General features: G+C 34.0%; 1 pseudogene; it reads right to left on the bottom strand.

Annotated features, from left to right (window-relative positions):
* Window positions 1–12465: 12465 nt before the first annotated feature.
* On the bottom strand, window positions 12466–14811 carry LOC140862845 (heat shock cognate 70 kDa protein-like; annotated as a pseudogene).
* Between the last annotated feature and the right edge of the window lie 6961 nt (window positions 14812–21772).

Genomic DNA, 21772 nt, shown 5'->3' with positions numbered 1-21772 from the left:
GCAGTTTTTATGGATCTCATGCATCGTGTCTTCCAGCCGTATCTAGATCAGTTTGTCATTGTATTCATTGATGACATATTGATCTACTCGAGGAGCATTGAGGAGCATATACAACATTTGCATACAGCCTTGCAGACTTTGAGGGAGCATCGACTGTTTGCAAAGTTCAGTAAGTGTGAGTTTTGGTTGGAGCAGGTGGCGTTTCTAGGCCACATTATTTCTAGGGATGGGATTGCAGTGGATCAGTCCAAGGTGCAGGCAGTGAGGGATTGGGGGATTCCAAAGAATGCTTCGGAGATTCGCAGCTTCTTGGGTTTAGCAGGATACTATAGGAAGTTCATCAAGGGTTTTTTCTCTATTGCAGTACCCTTGACTTCCTTAACCAAGAAGAACGCGAAGTATATTTGGAGTCCAGATTGTCAGAGGAGCTTTGATCAACTGAAGGATGCACTTACTTCAGCACCTGTGTTAGCTATGACAGTGCCACATGAGGAGTTAGTGGTGTACACCGACGCGTCCAAGCTTGGTTTGGGCGCAGTACTTATGCAGAGTGGCAGAGTTATCGCATATGCGTCGCGACAGTTGAAGATTCATGAGCAGAACTATCCGACGCATGATTTGGAGCTTGCAGCAGTGGTATTTGCGTTGAAAATCTGGAGGCACTATCTGTATGGCGAGAAGTGCAAGATTTTCACAGACCACAAGAGTCTCAAGTACTTCTTCACACAGAAGGATTTGAACATGAGACAGCGCAGATGGTTGGAGTTGGTGAAGGACTATGACTGTGACATTAGCTACCATCCGGGTAAAGCTAATGTAGTGGCCGATGCTTTGAGTTGGAAGTCGTCAGTGGTATCATGTTTGACCGTACAGTTACAACTACAGAGCGAGATTCAGAGATTTGGCTTGGAGTGTTATCCGAGTGGTTGTGCACCAAGCTTGTCAGTGTTGACGGTGCAGCCAGTTCTGCGAGATCGGATTAGAGAGGGACAGTCTACTGATGAGGAGTTACAGCGATGGAGACAGAGAGATGAGGCTAGAGGTAATCTCTTGTATACAGTGGAGGATGGTATTGTTCAGTACCGTGGTAGGATGTGGGTACCGAACGTCGATCAGTTGAGAGCTGAGATTTTGGCAGAGGCTCACACATCTCCGTACTCCATTCACCCCGGAAGTACGAAGATGTACAAAGACTTGCAGCTATTGTATTGGTGGCCCGGGATGAAGAGTGACATCGGGAGAGTGGTGTCAGAGTGCTTGACTTGTCAGCAAGTCAAGGCAGAGCATCAGCGTCCAGCAGGACTTCTTAGACCTCTTCCTATTCCGGAATGGAAATGGGAGAATATTACGATGGACTTTGTGGTTGGCTTACCGAGGAGTGCCAGAGGTTGCACAGCGATTTGGGTGATTGTAGATAGACTCACCAAGTCAGCTCATTTCTTGCCGGTGAAGACTACTTATACTTTGACACAGTATGCAGAGCTTTACATCAGAGAGATTGTTAGACTGCATGACATACCAGTGTCTATTGTGTCAGACAAAGATCCGAGATTCACATCTGCGTTTTGGAAGAGTCTGCACACAGCTTTGGGGACGAGGCTTTTGTTCAGTACAGCATTTCATCCCCAGACAGATGGTCAGTCTGAGAGAGTGATCCAGGTTCTCGAGGATCTTCTGAGAGCTTGTATCATCGATTTTCGAGGATCTTGGGAGACTAGACTGCCATTAGTGGAGTTTACCTATAACAACAGCTTTCAGTCGTCTATAGGTATGGCTCCTTATGCAGCACTTTATGGGAGGAGATGCAGATCTCCGGTGCATTGGGATGAGGTTGGTGAGAGGATTTTGTTGGGTCCAGAGATTGTGCAGCAGACAGCTGACATCGTGACGCAGATTCGAGAGAGGATGAGGACTGCGCAGAGTCGGCAGAAGAGTTATGCAGATGCCAGACGACGCGATTTGGAGTTCGCAGTAGGTGATCACGTATTCTTGAAGGTGTCACCTATGAAGGGAGTAGCGCGTTTTGGATGGAGAGGCAAGCTTAATCCGAGATATATAGGGCCATTCGAGATCTTGGAGCGAGTGGGCACGTTGGCCTATCGTTTAGCTCTACCTCCAGGGCTAGCGGCAGTGCACAACGTTTTCATGTATCCATGCTTCGGAGATATGTCTCCAACCCGTCGCATGTGTTGGATTTCGAGCCCTTACAGTTGCCACCGGATCTTGTATACGAGGAGAGACCAGTGCGGATCTTGGCTAGAGAGGAGCGGAGGCTTAGGACACGGGTCATACCGATGGTCAGAGTCCAGTGGCTGAATCACTCGGAGGAGGAAGCTACTTGGGAGACCGAGGAGGATATGAGGACTCGCTACCCGGAGTTGTTCGGGTAAGTACTTTAATTTCGAGGACGAAATTCAATTTAAGGGGGGGAGAATTGTAACACCCGGTATTTTTAAATACGTAAATCCGCCTGCATAATTAGGATATTTAATTATTTAAATTTATGATTTATGGGTTAAATAATTATGTGAATTAGTTATGCATGATTTAATTTATTTTTAAGCATTTAACCCATAATTAGTGATTTTTATGATTTTTAGTATTTTTATTATTTAATCGCGTAGACGGGACCGTGGACGGACGAGATGACAACTTTCTACCCAAATTATTTTATGAACCTTTTTGGAGCCTTAAAATATTATTTTGAGTTTTATTATCTCAAAATTTTAAGTATTTAATTTTATTTAATTTTAGGGGTCATTTTTATCCAAAATTAGTCAAAATATTGACTTTTTAGTATTTTTAAAATTCCCCTAATTTCTAATTTCGGGATTTTATAAATTATAATTTAAGTTTCTGATTTGAACTTTTATTTAGAATGTTAAATTTTATATTATTTTTTTAAAAAACTTTTAATTATTATTAATTAACCTAAAAACCTATTTTCTTAAATATTAAAACCTAATCTACCCAACCCCACACACACCCACACGTCACTTTCCCATCAGCCGCCATCCCACCCCTCCACTCTCCTTCCTCGACCCAGCAGCTCAAGAAGACACCATAGCCAAGATCTTTGAAGCTCCAAAGTTCATTTTTTTTGTCGCCCCGTCGTCCCGGAACCGTCCCACGCCCGTGTTTCTCGTCGTCTACGGTGAAAGGCATGATCTTTTTCTTATTATTACGCTATATCAGTATATATATCATGTAAGTTATGGTAGGCATCTGAATCTTTTAAGTATTTTTCAGAAAATCGATTTAATGTTGTTGATTGCACGCATGATTCATGATTCACGAAAATTTTGTTGGCATGGCTTGGTTCGGGGCTGAGGGTTCGGTCAGGTAAGGTCCTAGGGTGCCTAAGGATCGAGCCATGGCAGGGTTTGGGGCTGAGAAGGGCTCGGCCGAATGGATTTAAGCTAGAAAGGTGCAGACGGCGCAGGCTAGGGTTCGGGAGAAGAGGGCTTCGGGTTCCTGGTTCCTGGCTGCATGGGGGCTGGGGCCTGGTCAGGTTAGGTCCGCCCGGACGTGGGCTACGTCCGGGCGGCGGCGCTCCGGCCAGGGGCGGCCGGAGCCGGCGGGCAGCAGGCCAAGAAGGCCTGCTGCTCTCGGCCGAGACGTAACAAGAGAGGGGGAAGTCGGGCTTAGGGTTTCTGGTGGTTTCCGGGTCGGGTCTTGGGTCCGGGTCGGGTCAGTAGGTTAGTGGGTCGGGTTAAGTGGGTCCGGATCCGGGTTATTTTAATTGGGCTCGGGTATTTTTATTTTTAAGTTTTTAAGTTAATTAGGAATTAAATGGGCTAATTAAATTCCCAAAAAAAATTAATTAGTACCATTTAATTTATTTGGGTTCCATTAAATTATTTTGGGTTATTTTATTTATTTTTGGGCTTTTAATAATTTTTATTTAAATTTTTAAGTTGGCCAGAAATTTTTATGGGCTTGGGAGCCCATGAAAGTTATTGGGCCTGTTATTGGACTTTAGGGCCCATTGGGCCAGAGACATTGTTATTGGGCCTAATTTAGTCTTAATGGGCTTTGGTTGATTTATTGGGCCAAGTCTTAAGTTAATGGGCTTGCATGTCTAGGGCCAGCAGCTGAATCAAATCATGAGAAATTTGCATGTGTCTTGAGTTTATATTTAATTATTTTTATGCATGAAAAGTTATTTGAATATTTATATGATATTAGAAAATAACTTAAATATAAATGAAGGACACACAATTTATTTAAGTACATGCATTCATGAAATCAATTTTTATGCTATGATTGAAATTCTATGGTTGAGCAAATAAAAATATTTTAGGTGGAAATTGAAGTAGTGTGGCCATTTATGTATGGGCAGTTTCTGCCATTTATGTATGGGCAGTTTTCTGCCATTTATGTATGGGTGGTTCGCCACCAGCCTCGTACGATGGTTTCTTAGACTGATCAGTCGCACTATAAGTATGGGTCACACTTACGGATAGGACCATTCGATGTTAAGAAAATAAGTGCTCAACAACTCAAATATGTATGATATTATGTATGTTATGTATTATGTTTTTTATGTTTATTTAAGTAATTTATGTTATGTAATTTTAAGCATGCTCATTCATGTATATGTATGTATTAGTATTAAATTGATTTAAATTATTTTAAACCCTTGTTAGTATGCATGTTGGGCCTCTAGGCTCACTACACTGATATGGTGCAGGTGAGTACGTAGAGGAGCAGGTTACTCCTACCGGTGGTGAGGACGTATGAGCAGTGCTGCAGTAGCCCCGTGACCGTGACAGCTTCTGAGTCACCATATATGTTATGTTATGATACATTTTAATATTTTCATGGGTTGAGGTGATTGAATATTTTATTAAATATTTTAGTGCATGCACACTTTTTATTTATTTTATTTATGCAGTACATTTTGAATTATAGAGGTTGACTCAGATAATTATTTATTTCAAAGATGCATTTTACTTAAGTATTTAATTGTTTATTTATTTAGTCATGTATCTATTTTAAATATTTTATTCTGTGCATATATGTATGGGCATATATGTACATATTTTATTTAGTAGTAAAAAAAAAATAAAAAATAAAAATTTTCCGCATATTTATTTATTATAGAGTTAGGGTCGTTTCATCATCACAGGTAAGAATATGGAGGAATCCATTTATCATCGCAGGACTGAAGGCAAAAATCTGTCCACGCACATACACCTTCCCATACTTTACATATCGCGGATCCTTCACAGATTCAGCCAAATTACAGTAGAATTCTCGAATAATTTCCCTGCAATATGGACCAGCAGTAGAGACGGTGGCCAGCAGATTTCTCACCTCAAAGAATCAGACCAAATTTTGAGCTCCATAGCTCTCCACATCAATATTACGTTCCTCAAGGAACTCACGATCATAATACTTATCCCAACAGTCAGCAATTTCCTTGGAATAAAAAGTAGATGAGTAGGATGAATTTACCCGATATTCTTCACCCAAGGTGTTGTCCAAGGTGTCGGCAACACCTTCCTCAGCACCTTCTTCTTCTTCATCAGAGTCATTGGAAATTGACTCTTCTTCCAATTCTTTCTCAGCATCTGAACCTTTACTTGAATCAGAGCTGGAACTATCAGAGGGTTGTGGGCGGTTATCAGCGTATTCCTGAAGCATCTCTTCATCGGGTTCTTCATCTGATTCATCAGTAGGCATAGCTATTTTCTTTCCTTTTGACTTCTTCATCTTTTCCATGAACTGGGCTATCGACATCTCCTCATCATCGGACAGAGCAAGAGGAGCAGCAGATGATGGTTTCTCAACAATAGGTACAGATACAGGTGCATCTGTCTCAACAGCAGTAGCAGCAACAAGTGGAGTTCCTGATTCAGAGGACTCACTCTCAGAGGAATCACCTGATGATTTGCTTTCAGCGGCAAAAGGAACTGGAATAGCTTCTCTAGACGGTTCCTGGGTACTTGAATTTCCCCTTTTTCGGCGTACAAGCTTGAAGTCTTCATCAGAGATCACATCCCCAGATGTGAATTCAGTGTCCACTAGAGATGGTCTTGATGGTTGTCCTTTTCCACGGAATCGTTTGGAGGCAGTGTAATCTGGGTTGTATCCAGCTTGTCTCTTGGATCGGCGAGTTAAGGGTTTCGTGGGAAACACCTTATTCACCACGCTCATGTCTGGTAAATTCTCTACATCGATGGCATTGCCAGGCTCTCCTGGAGCGATGGAGTCCAGAGGCACAGGTTCCTCGGCAACAGGAATGATTGCTTGCTCAGCCACAGGGTGTGGTGATGTAGGTGTCGTGACACCTTTCGCAGCATCTTTCGTATATCCCATCTCAGAACGAATATCGCATGAATCAAAACCCTTTCATGCCATTAGATTATGAAAGAATGAAGGACACAGAAATTTTGAGCAATTTGAAAATCGGGAGAACAAAGAATACACTTGAGCGATACGAAACAAGGAAGTAGAATATTTTCTTAAACAGATAAGAACACAGATATATTAGGCACCAAATCTTTTCCTATTCTAGCTTGGATTCTGAGTAGGCCCCAACGGTAACAAAATCCCCAACGGTAACTCTTCAAAAACGGTAACAAATCCGATTTAAAATAGGCAATAAATCACTTGATTTTCTCCGATAATCTAGGCCCAAATATTTCACCAAATATTACCAAAATTAACTCCTCATCAGAATATAACACCACTGTAACAAAATTCAATCACTTTCAAATTCAAAAATTCAGAGGATAGGGCAAAAATGAACATTCTTTCCAACTTCATTTACCTCACTGTTCTCATCAATATTCTCATGAGTAGGCTTTTCAACTTTTGATTCTGGATTTTCCGTAGGAGGTGTTGTCAGAGGTGTTGGCAACACTCCTTTGACAGCATCTAAATTTCCAGAATTTTCAAGCAGATCATTAACTTCATCCTCAGCTGTTTTCTTCTTTAGATCTGCAAAGTCATAAAAAACAACATTAATTGACTCAAAAATAGTCCTTGTTCTCAAGTTATACATCCTATAAGCTCGGCTATTTGATGAATATCCCAAGAACATACACTTATCAATTTTTGCATCAAATTTAGCAAGATGATCTCTATCATTCAAAACGTGACATACACATCCAAAAACATGAAAATATTTAAGGTTTGGCCTCTTTCCCATGAGAATTTTGTAGGATGTCATAGCAGTACCATTCCTTAAATAAACTCTATTTAAAATATGATATGCAGTATTCAAGGCTTCAGTCCAAAAACGTTTTGAAATATTTTTCGAACTCAACATCACTCTTGCCATTTCTTGCAAAGTCCTATTTTTTCTTTCAGCAATTCCATTTTGTTGTGGAGTTTTAGGAGCAGAAAATTCATGAGAAATACCTTTCTTATCACACAGACTAGCAAAAGAAGAGTTTTCGAACTCCTTACCATGATCAGTGCGAATACGAATTACCTTCAGATTATGTAGATTCGTAATCTTAGTGAGCAGTTTCTTGAAGGCATCAAATGTGTCCGATTTTTCTCTCAGAAAATTTGCCCAAGTATATCGTGAGAAGTCATCCACACAAATAAAAGAATATTTCTTACCTCCAAATCTTTCAACATCCATTGGATCCATCAAGTCCATATGTAAAAGCTCAAGGCAGCGTGTTGTCACAGATGTTGGCAACACCTCGTGTGACACCCTAGTCTGCTTCCCTTTCTGACACGCTTCAAACACAAATGGAATACCAGATTTTAAGTTAAGCATACCTCTGACAGCATCTAACTTACTTAAGTTATTTAAAGTCTTGAAGTTTGCATGACATAATTTTTGATGCCATAGATCAAACTCATTCAATTTTGTGTGCCTACAAGCCATCTCTTCTCCGAGTTGATAACAGTTATCCGATGACCTTGTACCTGTCATGACACACAAATTTGAATCATCAAAAACTTTGCATAATTTCTTATCAAATTGCACATGCAAATTATCATCACAAAGTTGGCTTATGCTTATTAGATTTGCGGTTAATCCTTCAACATAAAGCACATTGCGAAGCTTGGGCAGACCAGCAACATCCAGAGTTCCCTTTCCAAAAATGTTTCCCTTTGAACCTCCACCATAGGTTACTTTTCCACTTTTCTGTTCAACATAGTCAGTGAGAAACTTTTTGGAACCTGTCATGTGACGAGATCTACCGCTATCAAAGTACCATGCACCTGAAACATTAGTTCTCAAAGCAGTATAAATCATATGACATTGAATATCAGCTTTTGGTACCCAAATCTTTCTTACATAAGATATGTTTCTAGGGATGTTGTGGGGCCTTCGATGCAGATCTATACCTGTAGTCTTCCTGCAGCTTAAAACAATATGGTTTGATATGACCTGGTCTATGATAGTAATCACAGATGTACTTACGTTTCCTTCTAGATTTTGAAGGGGCAGCAGGCTGTGGCTTTGGTTTTGGAGGATCACTTGATGAGGCCTTTTTACTTGAGTTTTTTTCACTGCTACTTTCCTTGACAAACACAGGGTCTTTCGAACTTTCACCAACCTCAAATATGCTTTTTCAAAACCTAAACCAGCTATACCATCTCTTCCATCATGAGTAACGAATCAAGCTTGGAAGTGCTTGAATTAAACTTGGCCAATGTAGCATTTGCTTTTCCGAGTTCTTTCTTCACTTGGCTTAGTTTCATGTCTTTCTTACTCAGCATGACTTCCAGTCTTGACACATCAGCCTTTAGATCAGAATTTTCCTTCGAAAGAATAGTATTCATCTTATTCCTTTCAACCCAATCAGTATGAAGTTCTTCAAACATCATCCGAGCTTCTTCCATGGACATTGTCTCTTCACCTGTATCATTATCACACATGTTATCAGTAATGGAGGAATTCAAACAAACTGACCTTTGGGAGATGTTGCGGCCAGGTGTGGCAACACCTGCGGCAACACCTAAAGGATTGACTTGAAACTTTTTCTTGCTCTTCAGTAGGGCAGATAAGGCAGTATGGCTTTCTTCATCTTTTTGTTCTTCTTCTTCAGACTCTCCATCACTCAAGGACGTGTTCATCCCTTTCCTAAGCGTGTTGGCACACTCATTTTCATAGTGTCCAAAACCTTGACAAGCATAACATTGAACAGTATCCAACTTCTTTGACACAAACTTGTTCTTCCCTTCCAACATCAGTCGAGGCTTAGGAGTATCAACAGGTTTCCTTGGTGATTTTTCTGGTCCAGTAATCCTTAAAGGATTGTTAGAGAACATTGGAGCCTTGAGTTTTTGATCCGTCTTTCTTGACTCTTTCATCTTCTTCAGATAATCATTGAATTTCCTAGTCATAAGAGAGATCGAATCATCTTCCAAGTCAGATTGATGAACTTTTTGATGAAATTGAACATACTTCTCGTATGAGGGTTTCGAGGCTTGAAGGGCTATTGATTTTCCTTTATCCTTCTCTTGTTCTGAATTGTTCATCTCAAAAACTTGAAGGATGCTAATCAGTTCAGTCATCTTCATCTTTGAAGTGTCTTTAATTTCTTCAAGCGCCCAAATCTTCCCATTAAATCTTTTAGGCAAGGATCGAAGAACCTTGTTCACCATAGTTTCACTAGCAATAGGTCCTCCAAGAGCATGTGCCTCTGTAGCTATCTCCCTAAGTTTTTTTTTTTTATCATAATCAGCAATAGATTCATTCTCATCCATCCTGATATTCTCAAATCTTGCGTTTAACAATCTCAATCTTGTTCTTCTCACGCTATCAGTTCCTTCACAATGTTCTTGAAGAGCATCACATGCATCCTTAGCAACAGTGCAATCAGCTATGATTCCATACATGCATACTTATATCAACAGTTGCAAAAATTGCATTGAGTGCTTTAGCATTGTAGCTTGAACTTTGTGTTTCCTCGGCAGTCCAAGTTTCTTCTTGCTTGATGATGTAGTCTCCATCTTCATCTAGCGTCTTTGGAGGAGTCCAACTAGTCAGAATACTTTGCCAAGCACGAACATCCATAGCCTTAGTAGTATATCACATCCTATTCTTCCATAGTGCGTAGTTCGTGCCATCAAGGACCGGAGGTTTCAGGAACGAGTTCGCAACAGACGATGAGTCCATCTTATTCCCTGTAATAAAATAAACAAACCAAGATCAGTTCTTAGTGTATCAAGAATATGGCTCTGATGCCACTTGTAAGGGAATGGGGGTTGCACATAAACTGTTTGAAGTGTTGTCACAAGGTGTTGACAACACCTTCAATAACACCTTGAGTAATTTGAAGCGTAAATAAAATAAACAAGCAACCAAATAAATAGACTCAGATAAATAAGAAAGAGTATAAAATACTCTTGCAGCGCCTCAGGGCAAAACTTCACTAGAAAATAATTCAAAGAGTTTTACAAACTCTAAAACTAGTGATTATTGTAAAATTCAATTTTTCAAAACAAGTGAGAAAATAAATAGCAAACGTTCTCCTAAAAATATTATATATGAAATAGAATAATGAAAACACAGTAAGGAGAAATACTATGTTGAAGCCAAAATCACACGAGCAGCACACTTCTTGATCTCCAATCTTCAAGTGTTCTACACGGCTTCAAGTTGTCACAGCTTTAACTAAGCTTCAGAGAGATCTTCAGCTTTTTACAATGTACGTACTTAGGTTCTCACGTTTTTCTCTCTTTTTTTAATCTCTCCCTCTTGTGTACGCCTATCTCAAAATAAATAGGCCAAGAATCCTTTATCAATATGTTTCCTTGTAGACGTAGAATTTTTTTTATTTGATCATATCAAATCTACACAAATAAAGAAAGATAAATATTAGATATGATATGATAAAATATACTAATCAGCTTATCAATATCGCAAATAAAGATTACTTAATGTCCAAGAAAGGCAAAATATATTAAATAAAATCTTTTTCAAAATAGGATGATTTTAAAGAATAAAATATTTCTTTCATATTGTATTGTTTTCTACTAAATATATGTGATTTATTTACTTTGTTTTATTTTCAAGGATGACATGCAGACGAGAATTCTGCAGATCTTGCAACCTGTTGTTGAGGGTGGGGAGCCAATTAATCCTTCACCTAATGTCATTAACAATATGTATTTTGAAGCTGCTGATGGAGTGAAAAAGAATCAGATTTATGACATAGGTTCACAAGCACTAGTTTTCTTCCCAGATGTAATGTTGAATCATGGCAGAGGATCACATGTTACCGATGCTGCTTGTCAAGCCGGTATATGTCAAAGTAGATGAGTTGACACAACAAAATGCAATCTTGCAAGATCGTCTTGTGTCACTAGAGAATTTAGTAAAAAGATTTGGTTGCTGGCTTGAGAGGTCACACTTCTTCAAATCAATCTGCTAGACCTAATGACAATGATAGTACTGCCCCACCATCCTAGTAGTTTCACCACAAACATTTTGTTGATATGCCACTCCGATAGGGGTCATTTTGTTGCATGGAGTAAACTAGAAGTTATCAGATTGATTTTGGTGGTTGATTTAAACTCAAGTAGAATGCATTTGGTTGACATTTACATAATTAATTTTCTATATATTTTGATATTGTCACTTGAATTTTATTTTTGTGATTGGATATGTTACATATCTGATATTGAATTGTGATTGATCATGTAACTTGTGATTGAATGCATGTTTACACGTTTAGAAACTGACCAGTGCAGATTGGGTATAGAGTGTCAGAATTAGTAGCATAATTTTAAATTTTGTGACAAATTAGAAACGGAAAATATTATTGTTTCTAAAACTAGTGAGAACTAAAAATTGTTGTCACTAATATTAGAAACATAATTTAATTCCGTGTCTAGTATCTGTGACATAAATATTAAATCTGTCACAATTTTTTAGTAACAAATGTATTATCCGTTACAAATATTTGTGACGGAAATATTATATACGTCACAAATCTTTAGTAACGGAACATTTAAATATATTACTAAATTTTGTCACATCTCAATTCTTTAGCGACGCAAGATATACCCACAAAATTAAAATATACCCACAAGATTAATTCCGTTGATAAACCGTACTAATAAAAAGTTGTAATGGATTTGTAATAGATTTTGCCGTTACTACTCTGCGAATTTCTTGTGGTGATATGATCTTAAAAATAAGTTAGTATTGCTTTATTTTTTAAAAAAGTTTTAAGAGTTTATTTATAAAAACTATAGGATTGTGCTTGGATGAAACAATTTGATTTGGGGAGGAATTCGAAGAAAAAAATTTGAACTGACACTCAATTTGTTTTTTTTTTTTCCCGAAAACTATGATAGTTTTTTAGAATTTTATCGAATACTTATAGATATTTTGATAATCTTGGGATATTATATAATTTGAGTAACTTATATGCTAAGATGAACACACTCAATATCTTTTTTGTAATTGAAGATTGAAGTATTTACAATAGGTCTTCGAAAATAATCTCGAAAAAAAAGGTGAGAGACTTTAGACCGTAGTTATCTGATCATAGCTCTGGTGCTGTATACATAATCTTCCAGAGAATTCTTGGCCTCGAATTTCTTTATATGCTCCTCATCATCTAACTTCATTCTCGCAGCTTCCTCCAACAATTTGTCGATCTCATCCTCGGACAGCATGCCTTTCACATTGCTGATTGTGATGCTGTTTTTCCTACCAGTTTTTTTTTCTCGAGCAGTCACAGTCAAGATACCATCAACATCAATATCAAAAAACACCTTTACTTTTGCCACGCCCCTGGGCGCAGGAGGAATGCCATGCAAAACAAATGAACCCAACAGAATATTGTCTCTTGTTCTAGGCCTTTCACCCTCGTACACTTGCAATTCTCCACTAGTTTGGCCGTCGTAGCAAGTAGTCACCTGTGTTTTCTGTTTAGTAGGAACAGTTGTATTTCTTGGGACAACTACACTCATTTCATCTTTTCCATCGCATATCCCAAGAGATAGAGGTGTAACATCCCAAAGTTTCAGGTCTTTAATCTCATGATTACTGTGTCCAGTCAAAACAGCCGCTTGAACCGCTGCACCGTAAGCTACGGCCTCATCAGGGTGAATGCTTTTGCACAGTTCCTTACCATTAAAGAAATTTTGAAGCAATTGTTGTACTTTTGGAATTCTAGTGGATCCACCAACAAGCACAACATCATGGATACTTTTCTTGTCCATCTTGGCATCCTTCAAACAGTTCTCCACGTGGCCAATGCATTCCTCAAACAAGTCCATGTTGAGTTCCTCAAACTTGGCCCGTGTTATTTTGGATTAAAAATCGATTCCGTTGTACAAACAATCAAGTCCAATAGTTGTATGTGCCATAAAAGACAGATTCCTCTTTGCCCTCTCACAAGCTGTCCTCAACCTTCTCAATGCTCTGGGGTTGTCTCTTATATCCTTTTTGTGCTTTATCTTGAATTCTTCAACAAAATAGTTCACCATTATGTTGTCAAAATCCTCTCCTCCAAGGTGGGTGTCACCCGCAGTTGACTTAACTTTAATGATACTCTCCACCATTGTGAGAAAAGAGACATCAAAAGTGCCACCACCAAGGTCAAAAATAAGCACATTCTTTTCACCACTAATCTTTTGGTTGAGACCATAAGCAACGGCTGCAGCAGTTGGTTCGACAATGATACGCAAAACATTAAGCCCAGAAATAATTCCGGCATCCCTAGTCGCTCGCCGTTGGGAATCATTGAAATAAGCAGGTATAGTAATAACTGCATTCTTTACTGTAGATCCAAGATAAGATTCTGAAATCTCCTTCATCTTGACGAGTACCATTGAAGATATCTCTTCAGCAGCAAATCGCTTCTCTTCACCTTTGTAGGTTACCACAATCATGGGTTTATCATCATGACCTGATACGACCTTGAATGGCCAAAGCATCAAATCTTTCTGGACCTTAGGGTCGCGGAATCTCCTTCCAATCAATCTCTTTGCATCTGCCAAGTAAATTATATCATAGAAGCGTTACATATTTACGGACCACAGGAATGAGACTATCTTCCAAATGCATCAACAACAAATATTTGTTAAATGACAAATCCTGCAGTTTCCAAATTGTGCAATATCATTAGCATACACATGGATACAAGCAGAGGCATTAATCATTATCCAAGCATATCTTAACGATTAAGGTAAGCTTACAACCAAAATAATGTCATGATTGAGAGAAAGGTCCAAGACTCCAAATAATTGTCACAGTATCACAAGTCACATATTTCACACCAAAAGCCTTTTAAAATCACATCCGCTCATACGGAACTCGGAACTCGAGAGTTTTCTACAGAAAACAAAGCCCGCAACTTTGCTAACAACCAAATTATAGCATCTGCCGATTGAGCTTTAGAGGAGCAGAAAAATAATAATAATAAGAACCCAAAAGCATCATAATGATATTTCCCAAAAACAGCTACAAGTACCATTGATTAATCTAGATTAAACCCACAAAGACGGCACCGATTCATAATGTAAAAGAATGAAGAAAGTGGGAATCTTGACGCCTCACCAAAAACAGTGTTAGTGGGGTTAAATGCGACAACATTCTTGGCGGCATCTCCGATCAGACGTTCGGTTTCATTGAAAGCTACATAAGAAGGCGTAACCCGATTGCCCTGGTCGTTGGGTATGATCTCCACTTTATCGTTCCGCCACACAGCCACACATGAATAAGTGGTGCCCAATTCGATTCCGATCGCCGGCCCTTCGCTTTCTCCGGCCATTTTACTGTTTGCAGAGTAGTGTATGTATGGCACACAAGATTACAAATTTGCAAAAGCCTCTGCAGTCTGTACTGTTGGGCTTGGGGAAATCACCAAAGGCGGGATGAGGGCTTCTTGAAATTGGGGAATATGTTTGAACATCCAAATTTATTTTTTCTAAAATATATCAAATTAATTTCTATTTTTCTACAAATATCCTTCTATTTCATTTTTTTTGGGATTATTTTTGAAAGAAATAATTATTACTTCATATCTTTCCATGATTATAAAAAATTTACGGTAGTATTTTGCCTTTTCTAGGACTGACTATCTAAATGTTTGACATATTTTAAAATACCGTAGATTGGGTTACAATACCGTAGATTGGGTTAAGTATTAGGGGGATATTATCTAATTTCTATCTACTATAATCTACTATAAAAGTATGAATAATGGGCAAAAATTTTTCATTGTGAATTTATAATTTTGCACTAAAATTGTATATGAATCAAAAAATATGTATGGGCAATTATGGAAAAACGAGGTAAAAAATAAGGGCAAAAAAGGTATTAAAATTTTAGTCAAACTTTAAAGAGACATTTATTACATCATGATTAATATGTTGTATTTAATATTTCATTTATATTAATTATTTATAGCCATGTATAATATATAACATAAAATTTCACAAAAAATATTTGACCACTATATTTATATATTGTTAAATATTTTACTTTTTCATGTATATGTTTGACACAAATTTTTTATTAGTGTAAATATTGCTAAAAAATAATAGTTATTTTTATTGTGATATTGAGAAATAGAATTAAGAATTTCAATAATAATAAAAAGACTATATCAAAATAGTTTATTAATTGGTAGCAGTTGTATTATAATAGTATAGAGATTTAACTTTACAAATTAAATATGATTGTTTTGAAAAAAAAATTAAAATATTGTGTTTGATGGGTTGAAAAAATAGCATAGTATTTTTATTTTCTTTCTAATATAGTTTTCTTTATTATTATATTCAATGTGATATACCATATAGTTTATTCATTAATTACACTTATATTACAATAATATAGAGGGTTAAATTTACAAATTTTCTTATAAAAAATTAGAAATTATAAATTCAATATGATGTTTTGAAAACAAATTAAAATATTATGTTTGATGGGTTAAAATAATTGCATAGTAAATTTACAAATTCAATATGATTTTTTGAAAATAAATTAAAATATTGTGTCTGCTGTGTTGAAAATATAGCATAGTATTTTTATTTTATTTCTAATATATTATTATTATTATTATTATTATTAAATGTGAAACTTATTCTTTACTATATATATATATATATATATATATATATATATGATAATACTCTCTATCCATATAGTTAATTCAATTGCTTACACTTATATTAAAATAATATAGAGGGTTAACTTTACAAATTTTCTTATAAAAAATTATAAATTTATAAATTCAATATGATGTTTTGAAAACAAATTAAAATATTGTGTTTGATGGGTTGAAAAAATAGCATAGTATTTTTATTTTATTTCTAATATAGTGTGCTTTTATTATTATATTAAATGTGATTTATCCATATAATTTATTCATTAATTACACTTATATTACAATAATATGAAGGGTTAAATTTACAAATTTTCTTATAAAAAAATTAGAAATTTACAAATTCAATATGATGTTTTGAAAAAAAAGTAAAATATTATGTTTGATGGGTTAAAAAAATAGCATAGTAAATTTACAAATTCAATATGATGTTTTGAAAATAAATTAAAATATTGTATTTGTTGGGTTGAAAATACAGCATAGTATTTTTATTTTCTTTATAATATATTATTATTATATTAAATATGAAACTTATTCTTTACTATAATATATATATATATATATATATATCCATATATATATATATATCCATATAGTTTATTCATTGATTACACTTATATTACAATAATATAGAGGGTTAATTTTACCAATTTTCGTATAAAAAAGATTAGAAATTTACAAATTCAATATGATGTTTTAAAACAAATTAAAATATTGTGTTTGATGAGTTAAAAAATAACATAGTATTTTTTTTCTAATATAGTGTGCTTAACTTTTGGTAAAGCGACAAACGTTCTATCCTACAATTGGTATCAAAGCAAAGGTCATGGTTCAATTCTCATTGACTTTAGTGAGTGCAATTATTGGGAGAGAGATTATTGGAATCAATAATTGTTCTTACTATGTAGAGTGATTGAACCATGACGTTTGGGCTAATGCGAGATTTAAAAAATTTGAGTTGTATCATTACCATCAGCTATAGCTTTTAGTAAAGTGACAACCGTTCGGTCCTACATTAATTTAAGTGGATACCAATCTTCTCTATTTTTTTTACTATAATTTACTTTAAAGAGTTAAGTATAAATATAAATAAAATAACATAACATAAGTGAAAAAATAAAAGATATATAAAAAATTTAAATAATATTCTACGTTATTTAAAATTTTATTATTTTAAATAATTTTTTAGTTTTCTTTTATTTTTTTACCAATAAAAAAATAAATGTATCAACTATAAAATAGAATATTTATAACTTACAATCACTTTTAAGTTATAAAAATTTCATTATTACTCATACATCTATATGATTATTAGTCTATAATATTATTGATAGTATTTAAAGTAGATGGAAAATGTTAATGTAAAAATGATTTTATTTTTCTCATACCTTCTTGTCATTTATGTATATAATTAAATGGTAATTAATGATTGAAGTTATTATTGGGATTTAAATAGAATAAAAGTTTAATTATATTAATGATTTTTCATATAATATCTCCTCACCATATTACATATAAATTAACTTATAAAGAGAGTTGGACTTTTCGTTTCACTCATATCTTATATTATATATAATAAAACCAATGACGTAGATTAAAGTGATATTGAAAATTTTATAGGGCTAAATATATAATTGTTTTACTCAAAAATATTTTACTTGGTTTAATTTATTATTTATATTTTTGAAGTGTTAGATTTGTTTACAAATATACTACATTATTTTAATAAAATTTGTTAAAAATATGATTTAATTATAAATTATTAGTAACTGTTAATTAAGATGCTAAGTTTAATTATGTTAATTATCATATTAAATTCTTATTATATCCTCATTATAAATTTTATCATTTTTAAAAAGTGTTTGTTTGATTTTTTTTACCAATTAAAAAATTTATGTATCAAATGTAATACTGATAACTAATAATCATTTTAAAGTTATAAAGATTCATTATTACTCATGTCTCTCTATGATTATAAGTCCATAAATTGAATTTATCATTAGTATTTAAATTGGATTGAAAAACGTAGTGTAAAAAAAATTGGAAAAATTGTTTTTTTGATCCGGTATATTTGTCACTTTGCGATTTTGGTCATTTATATTTTCAGATTTCAGTTTTAGTCCGCTATATTTATTTTTTTGGTAATTTTTTCCTGATGTAGCGATGATGTGGAACCAATACAATGTTGATGTAGAACTGATGTGTATTGTTTTACGTAAGTATTTTCGAAGAAAAAAAAACTAAAATTGCAAAAAATCAGAACATGTAGGACTAAAACTGAAATATGAAAACATAGATTATCGAAATCGCAAAATGGCAAATATAAAAGACCAAAATTGCAGTTTTTTCAAAATAATTTTCCATATATCTCCTTTCTATGTTAAATGGTTATTAATGATTGAAATTATTATTAAAAAAATTTAAGTAGAATAAAAGTTTAATTATATTAATGATTTTTCATATAATATCTCCTCTCCATATTAATCATAAATTAATTTGTAGAGAGTTGGTCTTTACGTTTTATAATTTATTCGCCCATATTTGTATATTATATATAATAAAACCAATGACGTAGATTAAAGTAATATTGAAAAGTTAATAGTGTTAAATATATAATTGTTCTGCACATAAATATTTCACTTGGTTAAATTTATTATTTATTTTTTTTTGAATTTTTAGATTTGTTTACAAATATACTAAATTAGTTTAATAAAATTTGCTAAGAAATAATGATTTAATAATAAGTTATTAGTAACTGTTAAATAAGATGCTAACTTTAATTATATTAATCATCATATTAAATAATTATTATATCCTCTTTTTAAATTTTATCATTTTTGAAAGGTGTTTTGTTTGATTTTTTTAACCAATTAAAAAATTTATGTATCAAATGTAATACTGATAACTAATAATCACTTTAAAGTTATAGAGATTTATTATTACTCATATCTTTCTATGGTTATAATTTTATAACTTTAAATTATCATTAGTTTTTAAATTGAATTGAAAATTTTTGTGTAAAAATAATTGGGAAAATTATTTTTTTCGTTCGGTATATATGTTTTAAATTTTGCGATTTTAATTTGGTCCTTTATATTTTTAGATTTCAAATTTAGTCCACTATATTTATTATTATTTTTTTGGGGGGGTGGTGGTGTGAAATATTAGTCTTTTTTCGATATGGCACCAATGAAGTGCTGATATAGAGATGACTTGTATAGTATCATGTAAGCATTTTCGGAAAAAAAAACTGCAATTTTCATAAATAGAAACATGCATGATTAAAATTGAAATATGAAAATATAGAAAACTGAAATCGTAATGTAACAATCATACACATGACCAAAATTACAGTTTTTTCAAAATAATTTTTCATATATTTTCTTGCCAAGTTATGTATATAATTATTGAGTCAATTAATTAAAACAATTAGATATTATGATTTAAGTTGAATAAAAAATTATTTAAATGCATAAATGATTTTCTATATTTGGTCACCATATTACATATAAATTGATTATTAGAGAACAATTGTCTTTTGATTTTATGATTTATTCACTCATACGTTGTGTTATATTATATATAATAAAATCTCGACGTAGATTAAAATATTGTTGAAAAATTAATAATGTTAAATATATAAGATTACTACTTCTAAATGTTTTACTTGGTTTAATTTATTATTTATTTTTTTGAATTTGTTTGTTTACAAATATAATGCAATTAATTGATTAAAAACGAGTTAATTATAAAGTATGTGCATCTTTATAAAGTTTCTCTTTAATAATATGTTGTTTCATCATATTATATTGCAAATAACTCAATACTAATCATTATAACTTTATATTTATATTTATATTTATATTTGACTAAATATATGTAAATTTAATTGAATATTAATTGTGAAATGAAAATATTGAATTATTAATATGATATTTGATTGAATTGACTAAAAACAACTTGGTATCACGTGCGTAGCACGTGTTTTTTTCCTAGTTTTATAAAAAATATGCATATTTCTCCTAAATTAAATTTGAATTTCCTATCTTTGTAGGTGTGAATTACGCTTGACTAGAAGGAGGAGATAAACGAGAAATGAAGAGAAGAAGAATTAAAAAAAAAAGTCTACGGAACAATCTCAAGAACTTTGAAGCAGTGAAGAAGGTCGAAGAGTTACAACCATCGTCACTGGGATTCCCTTTTGTCTTGGAGTGTTGAGAGTACGTGGAGATAACTCTGGTTACGATGTTGGTCAAATATATTATTGTGTCTATCAAATTTTTTCAACTGAGATCAACTCCCTTTGGTTTTACTGTTTTTGTCAGTCGTTTGTTTTTAGGGAATTATTTTTGTTTTCTCACATGTTTTCTAGAAAACTGATTTTTCATAACTTTGACTAATATTGATTTTTTTTAATACAATTTGCAACTTTTCTAGTGAATATTTATGCCCTGAGACATCGCGCTTATACATAATTTATTTTTTGTTCGTTTTAGTTTTTATTTACGCTTTAAATTATTTCGCTGCATGTTGTCTCAAGTGTTGACAACATCTAAAGACAACATCTTTTAAAATCTAATTTTTGTAAAGTGTCTATCCATGTCAAGGGCAAAAACCACCTAACAAGTGGTATCGGAGCCCACTCTTGACGACATTAAGAGAGGTTCTGGTTGATTTTTTTTTATTTTTACAGTACACTCAGACCACCGATCTTAGACGGGACCAACTATGGAATCTGGAAAGTAAAGATGAGAATCTACATAAAGTCCATAGATGTTAAAGCATGACAACGTGTTCTAGATGGTTGGTCTCCACCCAGAGAAACGGATGGAGATGGTGATATAAGGATTAAATCTAAGTCTGAGTGGACTGTGGATGAAACACAAAGCTCAAATTATAACGCTAAATCTTTGAATGCTATATTATCTTCTATTGATGTTAATATTTTTGGTTTAATTACTAATTGTGTTTGTGCTAAGATGGCTTGGGATTATCTACAGATATTGTAGTGACCCGTGTTGGAATCACTAATTAAACAAAATCTTAAGCATGCAATTAACTTAAATACTGAAATAAAATAATCCAGCAGAAACTTTATTAAAACAACTAAATAATACCGGCAGAATACAACCGGTTTCCAAATAAAAATATAAATTTTTATACAACCCAATTGAAATATACTAATAAAATCCCATAACAAAATAACCTGGTACAGTACAATCCGCACTGCTGCTCAACGACCGCTGTGGGGCCTCGGGTTGCTAATATCATTCTTAGGGCAATTAGTAATTAAACATCATAACTAAAACAAGTAAGGAAGAAGATCAAACAATTTTTTTTTTCATTTAGGGGTGCGCTCGAGCGGTCAAAAACCGCCGCTCGAGCGCCCCCCAAACCAAATCTCGGGTTGGGGATTTTGGGCTGCGCCCGGGCTGCATTTTTTTGCAGCTCGGGCGCTGATCTTGGCAGATTTCTGCTATGTTTTCCAACGGCAAATTTTGATTCTTCCAACTCATTCCAATCCATGTTTTATAAGTCTAGAACATGTATAAATACAAAGAACAAGATCTACACATGTTTATAACTAGTTGATACATCAAACTACCAGTTTGGAATCCAACAAAAACATGAAACTACACAAGTGTTCATCAACTTCTTAAGAACAATAATCTCAAGTGTTCTCTAACATGCTTGCTAGGACTAAAGTACACATGGATTCATCTATCAAC

The sequence above is a fragment of the Henckelia pumila genome, chromosome 4 (assembly GCF_033568475.1).
Source record: "Henckelia pumila isolate YLH828 chromosome 4, ASM3356847v2, whole genome shotgun sequence".
Classification (NCBI taxonomy): Eukaryota; Viridiplantae; Streptophyta; class Magnoliopsida; order Lamiales; family Gesneriaceae; genus Henckelia; species Henckelia pumila.
Note: the sequence above shows the minus strand (reverse complement) of the source record. Positions and strands in the feature narration are given on the sequence as shown.